Below are 19,037 nucleotides of genomic sequence, written 5' to 3' on the forward strand. Positions count from 1 at the left end.
AGCAACCCAGGCGGGGGTTCCTACTTATTGCTGCTACCGGTGCGATGCTTGTGCAGCTCTGGGTAACTGGCGGGCGCGCATGTCCCAGTGAGATTTTGCTTCTGCACATGCACAGGAAGCAAAATCTTGAGAGAGGACACACATGAGATTTTGGCGATTTTGCCATTTTTACTACTGGTATGCAGTGTGGCCCGGACCAGTAACAAACCCAATACTGAAGCAACCCCTATATCACATGAGTACTTCACCAGACTTTCACACACATAAAACACACACACATATGCACCCATGCATACCAGTGTCAAATTTTCTGACATCAGAATTGACCCAAAGAAAGCTCAACGACAGTTAGCTATGATGTGTTGGAAAATTTATTTATTTCTGAGATTTCTATGTTACCTTTTTTCTAGAAGTTCAAGGCAGCTGATATGGAGATCTCTCTTCATTTTATTCCCCAGCTGGGCAGAATGAGAGAGTGTCCCATGCTGAGTTTTTATTATTAACAGTGTAATGTTTTTATGATTAACAGTGTAATGAACCCTGAGCTCCCCAGCCATAGAACATTGCTTTAACCACTACATTACAGGAGGAATGTGGTACTCTTGGATTTACAAGTATTCCTGGTTTAGGATAATATGTACCAGACCTGGAGCTGCCATAAAATAATGTGGAATCACATTTCTTTTTTAAAAAGGTTATTTTTATTTTTATTTTAGACAATGCACATTGTATGTTTTTCATTTATCAGCTAACAGGAATATAGGAAGGCACTGAACACTATACTGTGCAACCTAGTATGAGTTTTAGAACCTAAAATGGTGAGTACATTTAAGGTATGTCTACTGACTAGGAGTAGAATTTTGAAGTTGTTGAAATCAAGTTAATGGCTCATTCCCCCAAAACTGTAATAAAGACGGTCCCTAAATTATTCTAGGAGCCTCAGGAGAAAAACTTCCACTCTATGTCCATTTCCTGGACTTACTGTTTGGGAAAATCCCTCTGGGCTAGCAATCCATTTATGTTTAAATATTGAGAGGTTGGTGTTGGCTTATACAATGAGGGCATATACATAGATACATATGTGCAGTGATATCTCATCTTACGAACTTAGTTTGTGCCGTGACCAGGTTCATAAGATGAAAAGTTCATAAGATGAAGCAATTTTCCCCATAGGAATCAGCAGCGCCGGCAAAAATGAAGGGATTCCCACTCCCACTTGTCAGGGTTGAGTATAAAAGGAAGCAGGGAACTAATTAATAGGTTACAAATAACAATGAGACAAACTATTAACTGAAAGATGTTTCTTTTCACAGTTTAGAGAAAACTACAAATCATGCAAAACACAGCCGCTCCAGTGGTCATGGGTCTTCCTAGATATGCCCATGTTTTTCCAACACTCTGCAGACTGCACTGGTTGCTGATTAGTTTCCAGACGCAATTCAAAGTGTTGCTAATGACCTATAAAGCCCTACATGGCATCGGGCCAAATTACCTACGGGACCTCCTTCTGCCACATGAATCCCAGTGACCGGTGAGGTCCCACAGAATCGGCCTTCTTCAGGTCCCGTCAACTAGACAATGTCGCTTGTTGGGGCGTAGGGGAAAAGCCTTCTTTGTAGGGGTTCCAGCCCTCTGGAATTAGTTCCCCCCGGAGGTTCGTACTGCCCCCACCCTCTTAGCCTTCCACAAGAGTCTTAAGACTCATCTATGCCACCAGGCTTGGAGCGATTAGACCCTAGCCCCCTGGCCGATGAATGTTATGTATGATTGTTGTTTGAGTGAGTATCATTTTTTTTTAAAATAATACTGGGTTTTATAGATTAGTACACTTAGTTTAAAATTAATTGGATTTAGACAATTCTATTGTATTGTTCTTCTTTTTATGTGTTGTCTTCGGAGACGGGCTGCATATAAATCCAATTTAAAATAAATAAATAAATAAATAAATAAATAAATAAATAAAGGAGAGTGTTTAATATAACATCCTTCACAATTTCTTCACAGGATACCTCTCTCTGCTTCTGAGGTCTAAATTAGAAGTCAGAGTGGGGAGGGGTTCAGAGGACTACAGCTAATCTGCATCTTTGTTTTGCACATGTCTATCATAATTTCTCTAATATTTGCTTGAATATGATGGATGACAGAGCATGCCTTTTCGTCATTGTGGTTTTGCTTAATTTGCATGGTAAAATTCAATATATATGCCCTAATGTATTTCAGAGATGAGCAGTCATCTGTGAATGATGTTGGTTCAGATTTATTGAGTCTTCAACCATGGAAAATCTTCATTCATAAACAATGTCTTTTGTCAATAAGACAGGAAACTAGAAAGCTAGAAGGCAATTTAACATATCATGTAGTCAAGTAGAATAGAATAGACAATTTCACCAATTTATGGATTACCTCATATAGCATTTTATGTATGTATTATTAATGCTTACAAATCACCTTGCAGAGTTTTTATTTTTTTTATTTTTTAACTAATGTACAATGGGCCTTTTTGTCTTTACTATTTTAATTACTAGGATAAATCTTCCATTTAATATTTTATTTCTACAAAACCTTTGTGCATATATGTATGTGTGAAGAGTTCTGTGAATAAAATGTCAGTAGGAAACACATTTGAAAACATCATATAAAGTTAAAAATGGTGAGGGGTCTATCTTATAATGAACCAATAAACAATTTTTCCCACTTAAGCTCTTCAGATACATTGGGTTTCCTTCATAAATTCTAGCTAGTCAAGAATATCAAGAGGCAGTTAGGTTGGACTCAGTATTAAAATTAAAATATATGCTAACTTATTATAGAATGTGACATTACCAGGGGTAGCCAGGCAGGGAGGGTGAACTGAAAAATATCAAGATGGCAACCATGAGTATGTTATCAAAAGGCTGCCGTATTTTATTAAACATGTGTTTTATGCAACACACATACAAAAGGAGGCAGATCTTCATGTAGTTGTAGCTAACCTATTTATATAGAAAAACTAAGTACAAGGTTGTTCTATAATCAGGACTTCCTTCCTTCTTCCTTCCTTCCTTCCTTCCTTCCTTACTCCCTCCCTTCCTTCTTCTTTTATAAAAAGATTAAATAGATATCTTGAAATCAGGAGAAATGGTGTCAAGGAATTTAATTAGATTTGAATGCTGTAATCTGATCTAAATTAAGTTAACTCTTCCATCTACCACTAGGCTCCTATTAATGGTTAATTTCTCTGATGTAACATTGAAAGAATGTATGTGGCATGACTTCAGAGATAATGCAAAGAAAAAACAGCTAAAAGCCTTCTCCTACAGAGCCTCTTGTTAAGTTTCAAAGACAAATTTAAACTTTTTTACTTTAAAAAATAAGAAAGGAAGGAAAGGAGAGGAGAGGAGAGGAGAGGAAGGAAAGGAAAGGAAAGGAAATCTTATTAAGGTCTCACAGATTCCATCCAGTTCACCTTGTTAAGATAGGACATAGTTTATGATTAGATGCTGTGGTATCATCTATTGTTTTCCTTTTACAATGTCTAGCATAAACTATACTAGCAAGGGAGTCTGTATTGCTCCCTGCTGGGTGATATAATAACTTCTAAATGGTATATAGTGGTGTTTTTTTAAAAAAAAATAACATTAAAACCAAACACACAGTCCTTGGTGAAAAGGAATCAGTTCATCTTCCATTCCTCTGGAAATGTGATCTTGGGCTGCTACCCTGGAGTCCTAGAGAAGGTAGATGGATCCATCATATAAGTGCCTAAAGTTAGTTATGGAATCTGATATGTTTATTAAATGACAACTCAACTACTCCTCTAATTTATATTATCAACCTCCATGTCAGAATCCATAAATGCCCTTGTGTTGAAATCAAACTCTTTCTCATCAGCCACAGAATTTCCCTTGGGCTCTTCAATGTCTTCTTTAAATCTTTCTAACTGATGGTAATTTTGACCTGTAAGAGAACGGGAAATGCCCTCCAAATTCCTTTCTGGCCCTTGTACAATCTATTAAGGTGCTTAAGCATATCCTTTCCTCATAAAACATTTTTTTTAGTCAAATGCAAACTTTGGATCTGGGGAAAAAAATGCCTCAACATGATTAATTATCCTGAAATAGACCATTTATAGCCTGAACTCCATATAATGGAATGCATGATTTAAAGCACTCTCTGAAAACGTCCTGTTTTTTTCATTCCTTTGCAATCAGAATCTAAATCTTTGTCATTTTCTCTCATGAACAAAATGGAAATGTTTTAATATTCTTGCCTTGCTTTAAATTACACACATCACAGACATAATAGGGCACAGTCCATTTTGTTGCCAAAGCCTGCTCAGTTAGATCATCTATTAAAGTGTATTTATTTTTATGACAAACAAGAAAAATGACAAAATAGCTACTGAGCTCTTGTTAATGAAGACCAAATGTGTCCCTGGGCACCGTTTTCATTATACTCATTTATACAGTAGCTAAGTTAACTTTTACCCTTTCACAAGAAGACAGGCACCTACAATGAGGTCCTAAAGAGCTGGGATTTATTATGATGAACATAACAAGATGCCTATTAGTGAGTGTTCTGTCGGGCTCTCTGGTAGACTCCTCCCAAAAATTCACAGGTACAAATTTCAGACACACACACGTTTGAAAATTCAAAACAATGTTCTTTATAATGAAAATTCCCTTAACCTAAGCCCTCTTTTGGTATAGCAAAGAGCACTTGTCTCCAAACAAACTGGTAATTTGTACAAGTCCCTTATCAGTTCTGTGATACTTAGGTTGCAGCTGTGAGGCAATTCACAGTCCTTCTTTCACAAAGTGAAACACACTTTGCTCTGGTTTAGTTTCAAAGCGGGGAAAAATCAGCACACAAAAGGTCAAAGTCAGTAAAGCAGTCACGAAACACAACGATCAGATAATCCTCCACAATGGCCAAACCCACAGGCTGCTCTTTATAGCAGCCTCACTAATTACCACAGCCCCACCCAACCACAGGTGGCCTCATTTTCTTTGATAATAATCTCTCAGTAGTTGTTGCCTATGCATTGCTCTCCTCATGCGTGGCTGTATCATTAACTCTTGTTCTGAATCCAAGGAGGAGCTAGATAATTGATCTCCTTCTGAGCTGTCTGCCACACTCCTCCTCCCTGTCACTCATGTCTTCTTGGTCAGAGGAGCCTTCATCATCAGATTCCACCAGGGGCAAAACAGGCCTGCAGCATGTGGATGTCTCCCCCACATCCACAGTCCTTGGGGCAGGAACTGGACCAGAGCTAACCACAACAGTGAGTTGCATCTTTGATCCATGCAGCCAATGTAACCATTATGGATGAGAGAGACCAATGTTACACTTCCATTTTAGCCCCTTTCAATCAGAATGGACATCTTTTTGCATTTCTCCCATCATTAAACATTATTTCCCATGTCTCTGTTGGAGAGATTGCTAAAATGCTAGGCAATCTTACCCATTTACAAAATTGTTGTTGATAAACATCTGCTGTTGATAAACATCTGCCATGAGGCCAATTGCAAAGCAGAACCTGAGTGAGGGTAATTAACCTGCCTCTACTTCTGAGCTGATGTAGTGGCCTACAACTGGAAACATCTGTGGTTTTCAGAAATCACTCAAAATTTGGAGACCCAAAATGTACAATGACTGATGAAAAAGGTTGGTTTTGAATATCTGTTTGAAACAAAAGAAAATGTGTATGTCAGCATGGCATAAATATAACAGCATGATTGATATGTTTATGATGAAAAGGTGAGGAAATTTACAGGAAGTTCTTGTTCAGTGACCATAATTGGGACTAGCAATTTGGTTGTTAAGCAAAATAGTTGCTTAGTCAAACTCTGACTGTGGTTATGATCTTACTTCAGAGTTACTTATTTGGATAGGGAGTCTCTCCTCATAGTCACTCATGCCCTCATCACCTCGAGGCTTAATTACTGCAATGCACTCTACTTGGGGCTACCCTTGAAGAACGTTTGGGGACTTCAACTTTTCCAGCATGCAGCTGCGCAAGCTGTGATGTGTGTACCCAGATACATGCACATCAGTCCAACACTCTGCAAGCTGCACTGGCTTCCACTTGGTCTCTGAATGCAATTCAAGGTGTTGGTTATTACCTCTAAAGCTTGCACATCTTAGGACCAGATTATTTATGGGACCGTCTTCTGCCTCACCTGTCCCAGTGACCAATTAGGTTGCACAGAGCTAATTGGGTCACACAGAGTTGGCATCCTCCGAGTCCCATCGGTCAAACAATGCCAGCTGGAGCGACTACAGGGGAGAATCTTCCCTGCTGTGGTCTCAGTCCTCTGGAACCAACTCCCCCCAGAGATTTGTACTGTCCACACTCTCCTCACCTTCTGAAAAGCACTAAAAACACACTTATGTTGGCAGGTCTGGGGCCGTTGAGCGATGGTTCTCCACTCCAGCCACTAGTATGTATGAGTGATGATTGTGTGCTATCTTATTGGGTTTTAAATTTTCTGCTTGTTCTTATTTAAGTTTTGGGGTATTTTATTTTATTTTTCTGCTGTAAACCACCCTGAATCCACAGGGAGAAGGGTGGCCTATAAATTCAATCAATCAATCAATCAATCAATCAATCAATCAACTAACCAACCAAACAAAAAACAAACAGCAGATCTGCAAATGTCATAAATGTGAGGATTGGTCACAAAGTTACCTTTTCCTCACTGTCATAACCAACAACAGCCACTAATTAAGGTATCTGCTAAAGGAGGATTATTTGTAATGAAAAACACAAAGGCAATGCGTGCAGAGGAACCTGCAATGGGAAGAAATAGGAGGGATTGAGAGATAGATTGAAGCCCCACCTCTTAGGATACAGGTATGACTTAAATCAGATCTGGGCATTTTACAGCCTTCAGGTCACATGTCACCTATGGGAGAATCACAATCTGGCCCACGGCATCAGTTGCATTGGCATCGGGGCAGAGCAAAGACAGTTGGGGAATGGGATGGGGTAGCAAAACATTCCACAATAGTCCCAGTTTTTCATGTGGTCCCTTGGGACAACTAATTGCCCACCTCAGACTTAGAAGCATGCTGAAGGTGAAGGGGCTCCAATATACAGCAGATCTGCACTCTTCCATTACAGATGTCTGAAATTAAACATTTCCCCAGATTAATACAATTTACTCAAGTAAGGGAAGATAAAGAACTACATTAGCAATGACTATAGACTCTTTTCAGTCATTTTGCTAAAAAAACACACTAAAAAATTGACTTTATACAGTTTGAAGATTAGATAGGGTAGCTTATGTAAAAAAGGAAATTATGATGAAATATTAAAGAAAGTAAAATATAAATGCAAGTACAGTGGTACCTCTACTTAAGAACTTAATTCGTTCTGTGACCAGGTTCTTAAGTAAAAAAGTTTGTAAGTAGAAGCAATTTTTCCCATAGGATTCAATGTAAACACAAATACTGTAATGCATGCAAACCCATTAGGAAAGAAATAAAAGCTCGAAATTTGGGTGGGAGGAGGAGGAGGAAGAAGAGGAGGAGGACAGTCGCTGCCAAAGGAAGAAGGTGAGGTGAGAGGAATAAAAAAAATCCAAAACTTTAAGGCTTAAAAAAAAATAGGGACTCTGAGGCAGCGAGGAGGAGCATGCGCCCCCAATACACGCGGCATGAGGTTGCCTCCCATACACTGCGCCAGAGAGAGAAACCCAGGGGGAATTGCAGGAAAGTGGCCAGGACTTTGTGCCGCTCTCAAATTTCCCGGGAATTTTTTCTGGGCTCAGGTTCTTAAGTAGAAAATGGTTCTTAAGAAGAGGCAAAAAAATCTTGAACACCTGGTTCTTATCTAGAAAAGTTCTTAAGCAGAAGCGTTCTTAGGTAGAGGTACCACTGTACAGTATAACTGCTGTCAAAAATATTGGAAGCCATTAAAATCTTCTTCCTCCTCTTGTATTTTTTTATTTGATTTCTTATTTTCTATTTATTTTCTTTGTTTTTTTTTATATGCATTGCTTTTATCTTGTTACAAATATATTAAATGAAAATTATATTTTTTAAAAAATAGATTGATAACCTGCCAAGACAAAGATCCAAAAGTGCATCTTTTTTTAAAAAAGAAGGTTTGGAAGCTGTCTGGGACACAATGAAAAATTATTAAATTACAGACTGCCACAGAAGTATGTGGAGTTATGCTAATGAATTCTATGAAGATGTTTGGTGCAACTGTGAATTGTAAAAGGCTGTGGATAAAAAGAAATGCATATAAGAGAATAATTTTTCTAAAAGATAATGAGATACAGGATAAGGTATGGAGAAAAAGCAAATTGCAAAGAATGTAGCTAAAGAGAAGGAACAGTTAACAGCAAAGGAGGCAGAGGAAATACAGAATCATTTTGATGGAAATAAAATGTTTTGGAAGAGGGAGCAGGGAAAGCCTCCAGAAAGGTAAATGAAATTAAAAATAATAGTATTTGGGATGACATTGAATTGAGGGAATGTTGGAAGGATCATTTTAGAGATTTATATGCGACTGAGTAGAGTTGAAATGACTGTTATAAATATAACGGCCCATTTAAAAAATTAAAAAATAATAAAAACTAGTAAGTCATAAATGTTGTGAGTGTATTGAAAAATAGTGAAGCTGAAAGTGTCAACTGAATAACAGGAGAACTAGTAAAAAAATAGGTGTAGTTTGTACTGAGTGACTTTATGACTCTTTTAAAAAGTATGAACACAGTAAAATAATAGGAAGAATGCTGATTTGGGGTTAATATTTTCCTGTACAAAAGGAAAAGTATTGAGAATCAACGTAAGCATTACAGGGTGAGAGTTACAATGGTTTAATGGTTAAAGATGCTGAGTTTCTCTGCCAGAAAGAGTATAGCCCAGGTTTGGTACCTAAGAGTCATGTGACAGGGTGAGCTCCTGTTACTTGCCCAAGTTCCTGCAAACCTAGAAGTTCAAAAGCATGTAAATGTGAGTAGATAAATAGGTACCACTTTGACAGGAAGGGAACAGCATTCTATGTGTCTTTGGCATATAACCATACTGGCCACATGACCTCGGAAATATCTATGGACGATGTTGGCACCCTTGGCTAAGAAACAGAGATGAGCACCACCCTCATATAGAGTGGTGCCACCACCCCAGAGTGGAAACAACTAGATAGGGGGAAAATTTACCGTTGCCTTTGTTACAGAAAGAAAGCATTTCACTGTTTCTGATCAAACTGAGGTGAGATGCAACAATGAGCAAAATGCAGTGCCAGGCAAAGGGCACAAAGTCAACATCTGTGTTTTTTCAATCTCAGCAACTTTATGTTCTACCCCAGTGCTAAGCCCTGAAATAATTACACGTAAGTCTCCAAACTAAAAAATGCAAGAAACAAGATCTATGCTGGAAACGCAGACGTCAAGATTCAGAAGCGATGTTGTTCCCTGCAATTATGCTTAGTGTAGTTAGGACTTAAGTAGTCTAAGGGAATGACCAAATAGCCTGCAGTTCTACTCTCAAGGAGAATTCCTCCGGAGTAAACCTTCTTGTCTCTTGGCAGCCCTGCGTTTTCTTGCATTCAGGAAAGGAGTAGCCCCTCCTTTCCCATCATTGTCAAGAGGTGCTTAAGGTTTCAAAGGCCCTGGCTGCACAGGCTGCTGGTGGGCCACATCACTTTAGGAGACAATAAATGAATGAAATTTTCTCCTATCCTTTTTTTAAAAAATCAGGGGTCCTATGGATTAAATACAGAGGAGAGAATAATGTTGTTAGCATTTGCATGTAAACTTTCCAAATTCACAAACTACAAAACCACAATTGCTTTTTATCATGCTTTTTCCAGTTAACAAACTCTTAGAAATTAATGCACACATAGAGACAATTTGTCACAAAATTTAGTTACAGTGATCCCCCGGTTATTGCGTTCCCGACCATTGCGAACAGGCTAATTTGCGATTTTTCAACCCGGAAGTAAACAACACCATCTGCGCATGTGCGCCCTTTTCTTTCTATGGCCACGCATGCGTAGATGGTGGAGTTTGCCGGGCAGATCAGCTGCTGGGCGGCTTCCCTGGGTCTTCCCCCTCTTGCCGGGGTTTCCCCTTTGCGTGGGCGGCGGGGAAACCCCAGCCCCGCTTCCCAGCTGAGTGGCGCGAGCAACGGCGTGGGCGGGTGAAGGGCGGGTGGCGGGCACGCGGACAAGCGGCGGCCGCACCAGCAGTGGCGTCATGAGCGGCGGCGTCACGAGCGGTGGCCGGACAAGCGGCGGCGGCACGAGCGGCAGCCGGAGAAGCGGCGGCCGCACCAGCAGCGGCAGCACGAGCGGCGGCGGCACGAGCGGTGGCCGGACAAGTGGTGGCGGCACGAGCAGCGGCGGCACGAGCGGCGGCCGGAGAAGCGGCGGCTGCACCAGCAGTGGTGGCACGAGCGGCGGCGGCACGAGCGGCGGCGGCACCAGCAGCGGCGGCACGAGCGGCGGCGGCACGAGCGGCGGCCGGACAAGCGGCGGCCGCACCAGCGGCGGTGGCACGAGCGGCGGCGGCATGAGCGGCGGCCGGACAAGTGGCGGCCGCACCAGCAGCAGCGGCACGAGAAGCGGCGGCACGAGCAGCGGCGGCACGAGCGGTGGCCGGACAAGCGGCGGCGGCACCAGCGGCGGCCGGACAAGCGGCGGGCAGGCGGGCAGGCAGGCGGCTCCTCAGCTGTTGGGCGGGGGTCTTCCCAGGTGCGGAAGTAAAAAACACCATCTGCACATGCGCGGCCATGAAAAAAGGGCGCGCATGCGCAGATGGTGTTTTTACTTCCGCAGCGCTACTTCGCGAAAACCCGCTCGTTGCGGGGGGTCCTGGAACGGAACCCTCGCAATGATCGGGGGATCACTGTATTAGGCAATATACAAAAGATGGTCTTGATTAGGTCAGACATGTTAAGTGATCTTAGCTAGTATATTTTTATGATTCTCCAGAACAACTACATCTTTATTAGTCCAAGTCCATTATTATGCTCAGGAGTTCCTAGACAGAATATAAAGAACATTTTTAAAAAATCTTAATCTTTCTAATCTAAAACCACTAAGGGTTCGCTCCCCCTCTAAACAACCCAAGATGAACATCAATAACCACAAAATTTTGAATAACAATCAAATAAGTTAGGGAAAGTATGCAGAATGTGGTTTCTGGACTTTTTTCAAGCCTATAAAAATAGCTTTTGTCTAAGTCATATGACTGGGGGGGAAAGGGGGCAGGGCTTAAAATAAATGAGTAATAAAGCTGCCTCTCCCATAAACAAGCACAGGGAGGGGGAGAATGTTGCGGGGGTGGGGGGGTTCTTTTCCCCCCACACATACCAGCTAAAATTGGTTCCTTTTCAATTTGGATCTTTCTGTTGTTGGTTTATCATTCCAATGGTCCTGTTCTATTAACATACAGACAGACTCCAATTCTCCTTTGCACAATTTCTTTCAAACATTCCATTGTGCTATATTTTTAGGGCATTAGAGAGTGGAATAGAATAAAACTCAGTCCTTAAATTTTTATTTTACTCTGGAAACATTCAAGAGTGACTTGTCAGCACCCTAACCACAGAAGATTAAAAAAATGTAAAATCAGTTACCTAAGGATGTACTACATTATTAATATATTTTAATCCCACTTGTATGATCTACTCTCTGTATTCTCCAATGGCTAAAAGTGTGAAGTTAAAGATTCTATTCAAGATTAATATAATCAGAAAATGAAGGTTTAAACATGGATACTTTATTTCTTAGTTATTTCTGAGTGTTCTATAAATGATTGATCTTTTCTCCCCAAGCTGGTTTAAATCAGAATTTTCCCACTATGCTTTTAACCATTCACAGCCTAAACAATTCTTGCTCTATGGAATGCCTGCCTCCTAGGAACCAGCTGGCAAATTTTCCCCTTCCTATGATTTTGCAAAGAATACTTATTTGTTAAGCAAATCGTAGGGATGGAACAGAGGTAGAAACAAAACTTTTCAGACAGCTTGTGACGTTCTCATCGGCTTTATGCAAAAGAGTTGTGAGTCATATAGCTGGAAGGAAGTGCTTTTATTGTTTCTGTTGCTCGTTTCTTTGTATAACTGCTTGATCAGATTTCATGGTTGGACAGCACAGTCTGTCACAAGATTCCGAGACCTATCTTTCAATATTTTCCAAATTACAAAGCAGTGAATTAAAGACCTTTTTTCTAAAATGCTCTTTTAAAATTTCATCTCGACTAAATGTCTCCCTTTATTGACTTTGTTTGCAGGATGCCTGATTGGCTAAAAGCACCACAGCAGCAGTGAGACTAGTGGAGATGCAAATGTAAATTGACCAGTTTGAAGATGCCCCAATTTGTGAATAAGGTATCAGACAAGAAGTGCTTGTGGAAAGTAGGCTTTAGAAGAGAAAGGGATACCAAAATACTGTTTTCTACTGCTGTGGAGAAATATAATTACTAAATTGACACATAAACCAGATACTGACCTCAATTCAGCATAGTGTCACTATGGTGTAAACAGGCCACAATGCTATTTAATGCTTTCATTGTCATATTGTTTTCCTAAATAGGATCACTACATTATAGTAGCATAATTTATATTATAATTGTATACTGTTTATGATTGCTGTTAGCTGCCCCGAGTTTTCGGAGAGGGGCGGCATATAAATCCAATAAATAAATAAAAAAATAAAAAAATAAAAAATAAATAAATAAATAAATAAATAAATAAACAATAAATAAATAAATAAATAAGTAAGCAAGTAATAAATAAATAAATAAATAAATAATAAATAATAGATAAATGAATAAATAAATAAATAAATAAATGAATAAATAAATAAACAAACAAACAAACAAACAAACAAACAAATATTGGGTAAAACAGTTTTACCCACTGGTATCATCCCAGTGTACACATTATTTGAAGAGCCACGGTTGTGCAGTGGTTAGCGTGAGCTTCTGATACTTGCCACCTGCTTGCAATTTGGCAGATCGAATCTCACCAGGCTCAAGGTTGACTCAGCCTTCCATACTTCCGAGGTCAGTAAAATGAGGACCCAGATTGTTGGGGGCAATATTCTGACTCTGTAAAACTGTTTAGAGAGAATTGTAAAAAGCATTGTGAAGCGGTATATAAGTCTAAGTGCTATTGCTATTTTCAATGTACTATTAGGTGAGGAGGGGGATATTAAATCCTTCCATGGGTCCATCAAAGACTCCAAGAAAGGAAAACATTCCCTCCCTCCCACTCCCCCTGCTCTCCTCCCTCTCTCTCAAATATTAAGAGACAGTATTATCACAGGAATAAATAATTACTTTCTGAGGATTTAGGTGATTTTTTCCCCCAACTTTCAAATGTGCTTGGAATTTATTTGGATTAGTGAGACAATGTGCTGTCAGAGCTGCTCAGTACATTACTGGCCCAATGCCAGCGAAAAGAATACTGAAGAATATTTGTAAGTTGGGGTTAAAATGAAGGGTCCTTGATGCTTTCTGAGCTTGGTTGTTTTGTTGCAGATGCTTCATTATTCAAAATAAGAATGTTACCTAGTTTGGATAATGAAACATCTGCAAGAAAACAACTTAGCTCAGAGACCATCCAGGACCCTTCATAATTATAATCATCAGGAGCAGGGGCGTATTCCTCTTACCTGCTCCTACTGGTGTGCTGCATGTGCACCATGGGGAGTCATGAGTGTGCACTATGCATGCACATGCATGTCCCCAGCGTGATTTTGCTTCCGCACATGCGCAGGAAGCAAAAACACACCAAAATCTCACAAGGGGACATGCATGCGAGCGAGCATCCCCTCAGGAGGTTTTGCTTCTGTGCATGTGCAGGAAGCAAAAAATAACAAAAATTAAAGAAAAAAGATGGTGGCACCCAAAGGACTGGCACCGGAGTAGTTGTGCAATCTGGTGGCCACTACTGGGGCAAAGTTGCCTACCGCACCAGTGGCAACCCAACTCTGATCAGGAGGAAAATATGAAAAGACTTTGGGAAAGAACAGCCCGTTTCCATCAAAGCATTCTTCCCTCCTAAATTTAATTGTGAAGCAAACCTGAAGACCAATAAAGGAGAATATTTGTGGTTCAAGATTAAAATGAGGGGTCCTTGAATTCTTCAAGCTAGATGACATCATCAGGACCAGTCCTAAACAAATGATGCTCAGACCTGAATCAGTGCTAGAATCTGAACATTTCAAATGAAGCTGGGAACTTCCCTATATGTGTATGTAAATAGAGAAAACAAAAAATTAAGAAAAAGGCAGGCTTTCTTTATTTGTTATTTTGGGGTAGCAACGCTTTAAGTGGCATAATCTTTCAAGCAGGTTGACTATCAATCCTAAGGGTTATTTTGTATTATAAAACCCACCTCTGTCGTCAGACATGGGGGAATTGAAATTTTCCCTTCTCCCTAGGCTTATAGAATGTATACATGGTATGCTTGTTTGTATGATTGGTCTCTTAAATTGGGGTTTTTTAGATTGCTTTTTAATATTGGATTTGTTACATTGTTTTCTTTATTGTTGTTAGCCGCCCCGAGTCTTCGGAGAGGGGCAGCATACAAATCTAACAAATAAACAAACAAACAAACAAACAAATAAATAATGATTGAATTCATGTGAACTGTTTCATGGTACGTCATATGATTCATAAAGGTAATTTCATGTGGCATCTAATTAACAGAATAACAGAATAACAGAATTGGACCAACCCTCTGCTCTAGCAGGAGACCTTATACCAGTGATGGTGGCACACGGAGCCATATCTGTTGGCACATGAGCCGTTGCCCTAGCTCAGCTCCAATGTGCATGTGTGTGCTGGCCAGCTGATTTTTGGCTCAAGCAGAGGCTATGGGAGGCCATTTTTGGCTTCCAGAGAGCCCCCAGGGGGATGGGAGAGGGCATTTTTACTCTCCCCGGGCTCCAGGGAAGACTTTGGATTCTGGGGAGGACAAAACACGAGCCTACTGGGCCCACCAAAAATTTGGAGACAGGCCTTTTGAAAACAAATAAAAACAAGCAACCAAAGAAACCCTCATCTCCACCACTAACAATTAGATACCATGTTTCAGGATTGTTTTCTTCCTATTTACCCTTATTTTATTCTTGTCCAGTGATTACGTAAAGAGGGTATTTAATAGAATTCAGGATCTGAATTCTAGAGACCTATCAATTTTTCACCGTCTGATGACATATTCAGGTTATAATCAAGATGGCATGATCATTCTGGAAATCATCTTCCTAGAACATTACACTGTAAATCATTTGAAAGATGGAGTTTGTGGATGAAAATAGAGAGCATTGAATTGTTCTTAGTCAAATGGTAAGCCAGTGATTGTCCAGAAGCACCTACTCAGGGTAAAACTGAACATCAGGAATAATGGATCTTTCCAGCGACGCCTTCTTTCACTTTAACGCAATCATAAATTAGAATAACAGAAAAGAGTTAGTTTCATTGGAAAATACATTTGTGCATTTTGTCCATTCCATCTTTGACTTAGTCTCAGATCTCAACAGCATATGACCAGTAGTGGACAGAAAGGAAACCAGTACAGAATCATATGTCTACAGATTAATGGACCGAATAGCTTTCCAAGATCAACTGCAGATAAATTTGTTTATCACTCACATCTGTTGCTTGGCCTATTGCAACTGATCATTGTCAAACTGGATTTATCTACAAAGCCAATAGTTAGCTTATAGTTGTGCTATACCACTACCAAAACAACTATGTCTGATCTAGGTCACACAGAAGAAACTGGGTTTGTTATTCTAGAACATCCTTTCCATCATGTGTTAAAAATTTATTTTAGTGTGAAAAGTCTAAGACTGAATTTGCACTTCTGCAGATTGTAAAATTGTCTCACACATGGCTTATCTTTTGTGTCTGTAACATTTACTTTTTACTCATATCCATGAGCAATGTATCATTATTCAACTTTTTTAAAAAACGCAAAAGATACTTTGTGTCTAGCTGTAAATTTTTCAGCCAAACCATTTATATTCTTTCAATGGTAAGTGAAAGTTACAAAAGTACTGATTTTTTTTCTGTTTATTTTTCACATTCCTATTTAAAACATCATATTCATTTTGAGTGAAAGCAGTGAGATTGTATTGCTTTTTAAGATACACACCTTCAAAGCAACTTATTCCTACTGTTCTCTTCATTAGATTTTTCTAATGAAGATGCATTCTTGGCGGTTTTGCAACAGGAATGACCAATAGAGCGTCCAGTTTCTTGAGACATTCTGATATCTGAGTCCTTTGGGATTGGGTGGCAAAGAAGTTGAATTAATAAATCTTTTCTGAATTTCTAAGACTATAATATGAAACTGGGATGGAAATTAGAATGATGTTGAAAGATTATTTACGCTATCAGAATTTACTTTTTTATTATTTCCCCTACTATCTACAATGGGGGAAAATTGAGGGGGATACCAGGTAACAAAAATTATCCTGCATTTTTTCCTACCAAATCTCAGTCAAACTGATGACAGAGAATATTTTTAGGACAGGGATGTCCAGCCAAGATTTGTGGACTTCAACTCTCAGATTTCCCTAACGAGCATTATGGGTTGAGGTCCACAGATCTTAAAGTTGCCAAGGTTGGACTTCCTTGTTTCACAACTTTTACAACTTTTTTTCCACAGAACAAGACAATTTGGGGTAAAAATCTTTTTGGGTTCTTGCAGTGATATGTGTGGGTTAGCCTTTACATCTTTATATCTTGAGAAATTCACTGTTATGAAGGAATTCTTCCAGTTCCAAACTTACTGAAAATTTTCTATTTCTTCTGGAGAAATTCAGACTTTTTCTGTTCTTTTATTTACTATCATATATGTGGTGTGTCAACTTTAGAATCCACTTGGGAGACCAGGCAATGTTTGGATCCAGAAGATCTAAAGCCATCTGTGACTCCAAACTGATTGTAAGAGCATTAAGGGAGAATGTATGTGGTAGTGCTGGGAGATTTAATGTTACCTTTGATCATAAAATAACATCTTTATTCTGATTGACTAGTTTCTTGGGCAGACTGTCTGGGCAGGCCCTACCATTAGCCAGACTGAAGCAGACTGAAGCAGCCGCTCTAAATGGTAACTGTGTTGGAAGATGATTCATAAACTAAGTTCACAGCTTGTGGTGGTGCCTTTTGAGTCCATCTGACAGCAGTTTAATCATCATCAGGGTACAGAATGGGAGGAATTTTGCTTTTGCTTCAGGCAGAGAAATCTCTTGGGCATATCCTTTCATACAATGTTATAGATTTGTCACTATGTTTGTCTCTATTGCAGGTTGTTTGCTTATATTGTGGTATTTTGCCTGTTGGAAGAAATTTCCCTGGTTTGTTCCCAGATGGGAAGCAGTCACCAATACTGAAATACCTTATGTACTGATGATGTTATATAGGAAGCAAATTATTGCAGTTAATATATTCAGCCTGTTGCCACAGCATGCCTTTGCATTGTAAATTGTTACTTAGCCACTGGTATCCTCTCTCTGATAAGGTTGGCTTAGAGTAAAAGATATTTGGTGATAGATGAGCGTATGGATTGTTTTTCTTTGGGGGATGAGGGCTTTCTAAAATTTGTAATTTTCTCATTAATGAAATGCAAAGGATGTCCTTATCTTTAACAACCTGGCTGATACTGGTACTATCAACACTGTGAATAGCTATATTTTTTGCATTTGGCTAGGGCAGATGAATGGGAATTTCCTTTAGTTACTTTTTGTAACAGTTCAACAAAATTCACACTTACTTTCTAACTTTTTAATTTCAATAATGTCTCAAAAGTAGCAAAACAAATAAACAGATTAATATACACATATATGATCTTGCTCATAAAACTACAGCTATTCCTACCTTCTCATAGTTCAGGAAATGGTTATAGCTCAATGATAGAGTTGATGCAGAGGTTGGTTCTTCTCGGTTCAGACTGGCTCATCCGAACAGGTAACAACCCACTGGTGACATCACAATGACATCACCGAACCAGTTTAGTTGGTGCCGGTCTTTGGGCACTGCCATCTTTTTTTTAAAAAATGATTTTTTTTTCTTTTGAGCATGTGCAGGAGCTGAGTTTCTGGCACTGTGCATGTGGTCACCATCTTATTTTTGCTCCTTTTTTTAAAAAAATGATTTTTTAAAAATTTCTTCTGAGCATGAGGCGCAACCGTGCAGCACTCCCATACAGCACGGGAAGAAGGAAACTGGCAGTGAGATAAGTTGGAACCCACCCCTGAGCTGAGGATGTACAGTCCATCTTATATTATAAATATTGAAAGAAAACCTAATTTTGGATTTTAATTTGGGGCAAAACAAAATGTCGAAGGCCACTGCCTAGCATGTTTGAAATATTTTCTGAGTAGTTGGAAAAATTATATCATTTCTGGCAAACAAAGCCATTTCTTCTGCTATTGTTTTTCTCGCCCACTATGTAAGTGCTGGTAATAATAATCTTCCTAATGGGCTGTTTTCTGCCTCTGAACCTAGGTAAAAGAGAATCATCTGACAAAACCTAATCATATGCTCTTTGGAATTTTTGGTTTGGTTATGGCTGATTCCGGTAGTCTCTCATGTTCCTACTTTACCTGCTTATTCTTAGAGAATTGAAACTTGGTGGCCTGCCTCACAAATTTAGAAGATAGATGTAGGATCCTGGTGCTCTCTTAGCTTTCTTGCAGACATTTCATTGCCAAACTAGGTAAGAACAAAACATAAGAACATAAGAAGAGCCATGCTGAATCGGGCCAAATCGAGTCCAGCATTCTGTGTCACACAATGGCCCACCAATTGTACATGGGGATCTTGAGCAGAAAGAGAGGGCAAAACCCTCCCTTTCCCTTGACCCCCAACAAATAGAACCCATGGAATACTGCCTGCTTCAACCAACATAGAGGTGGCACTTTGACATCTGTTTTAATAACCATCGATACACTTGGCATCCATGAATCTATCTAATCCTGCCTTGAAGCTGACAGATAACATCATCAGTGTACCAAGGACCCCACAATTTAACCCTAAGCTACAAATATTGTTTTCTGTTGATAAAGCATTGATAAATGCAAA

The sequence above is a fragment of the Erythrolamprus reginae genome, chromosome 2 (genome assembly GCF_031021105.1).
Source record: "Erythrolamprus reginae isolate rEryReg1 chromosome 2, rEryReg1.hap1, whole genome shotgun sequence".
Classification (NCBI taxonomy): Eukaryota; Metazoa; Chordata; class Lepidosauria; order Squamata; family Dipsadidae; genus Erythrolamprus; species Erythrolamprus reginae.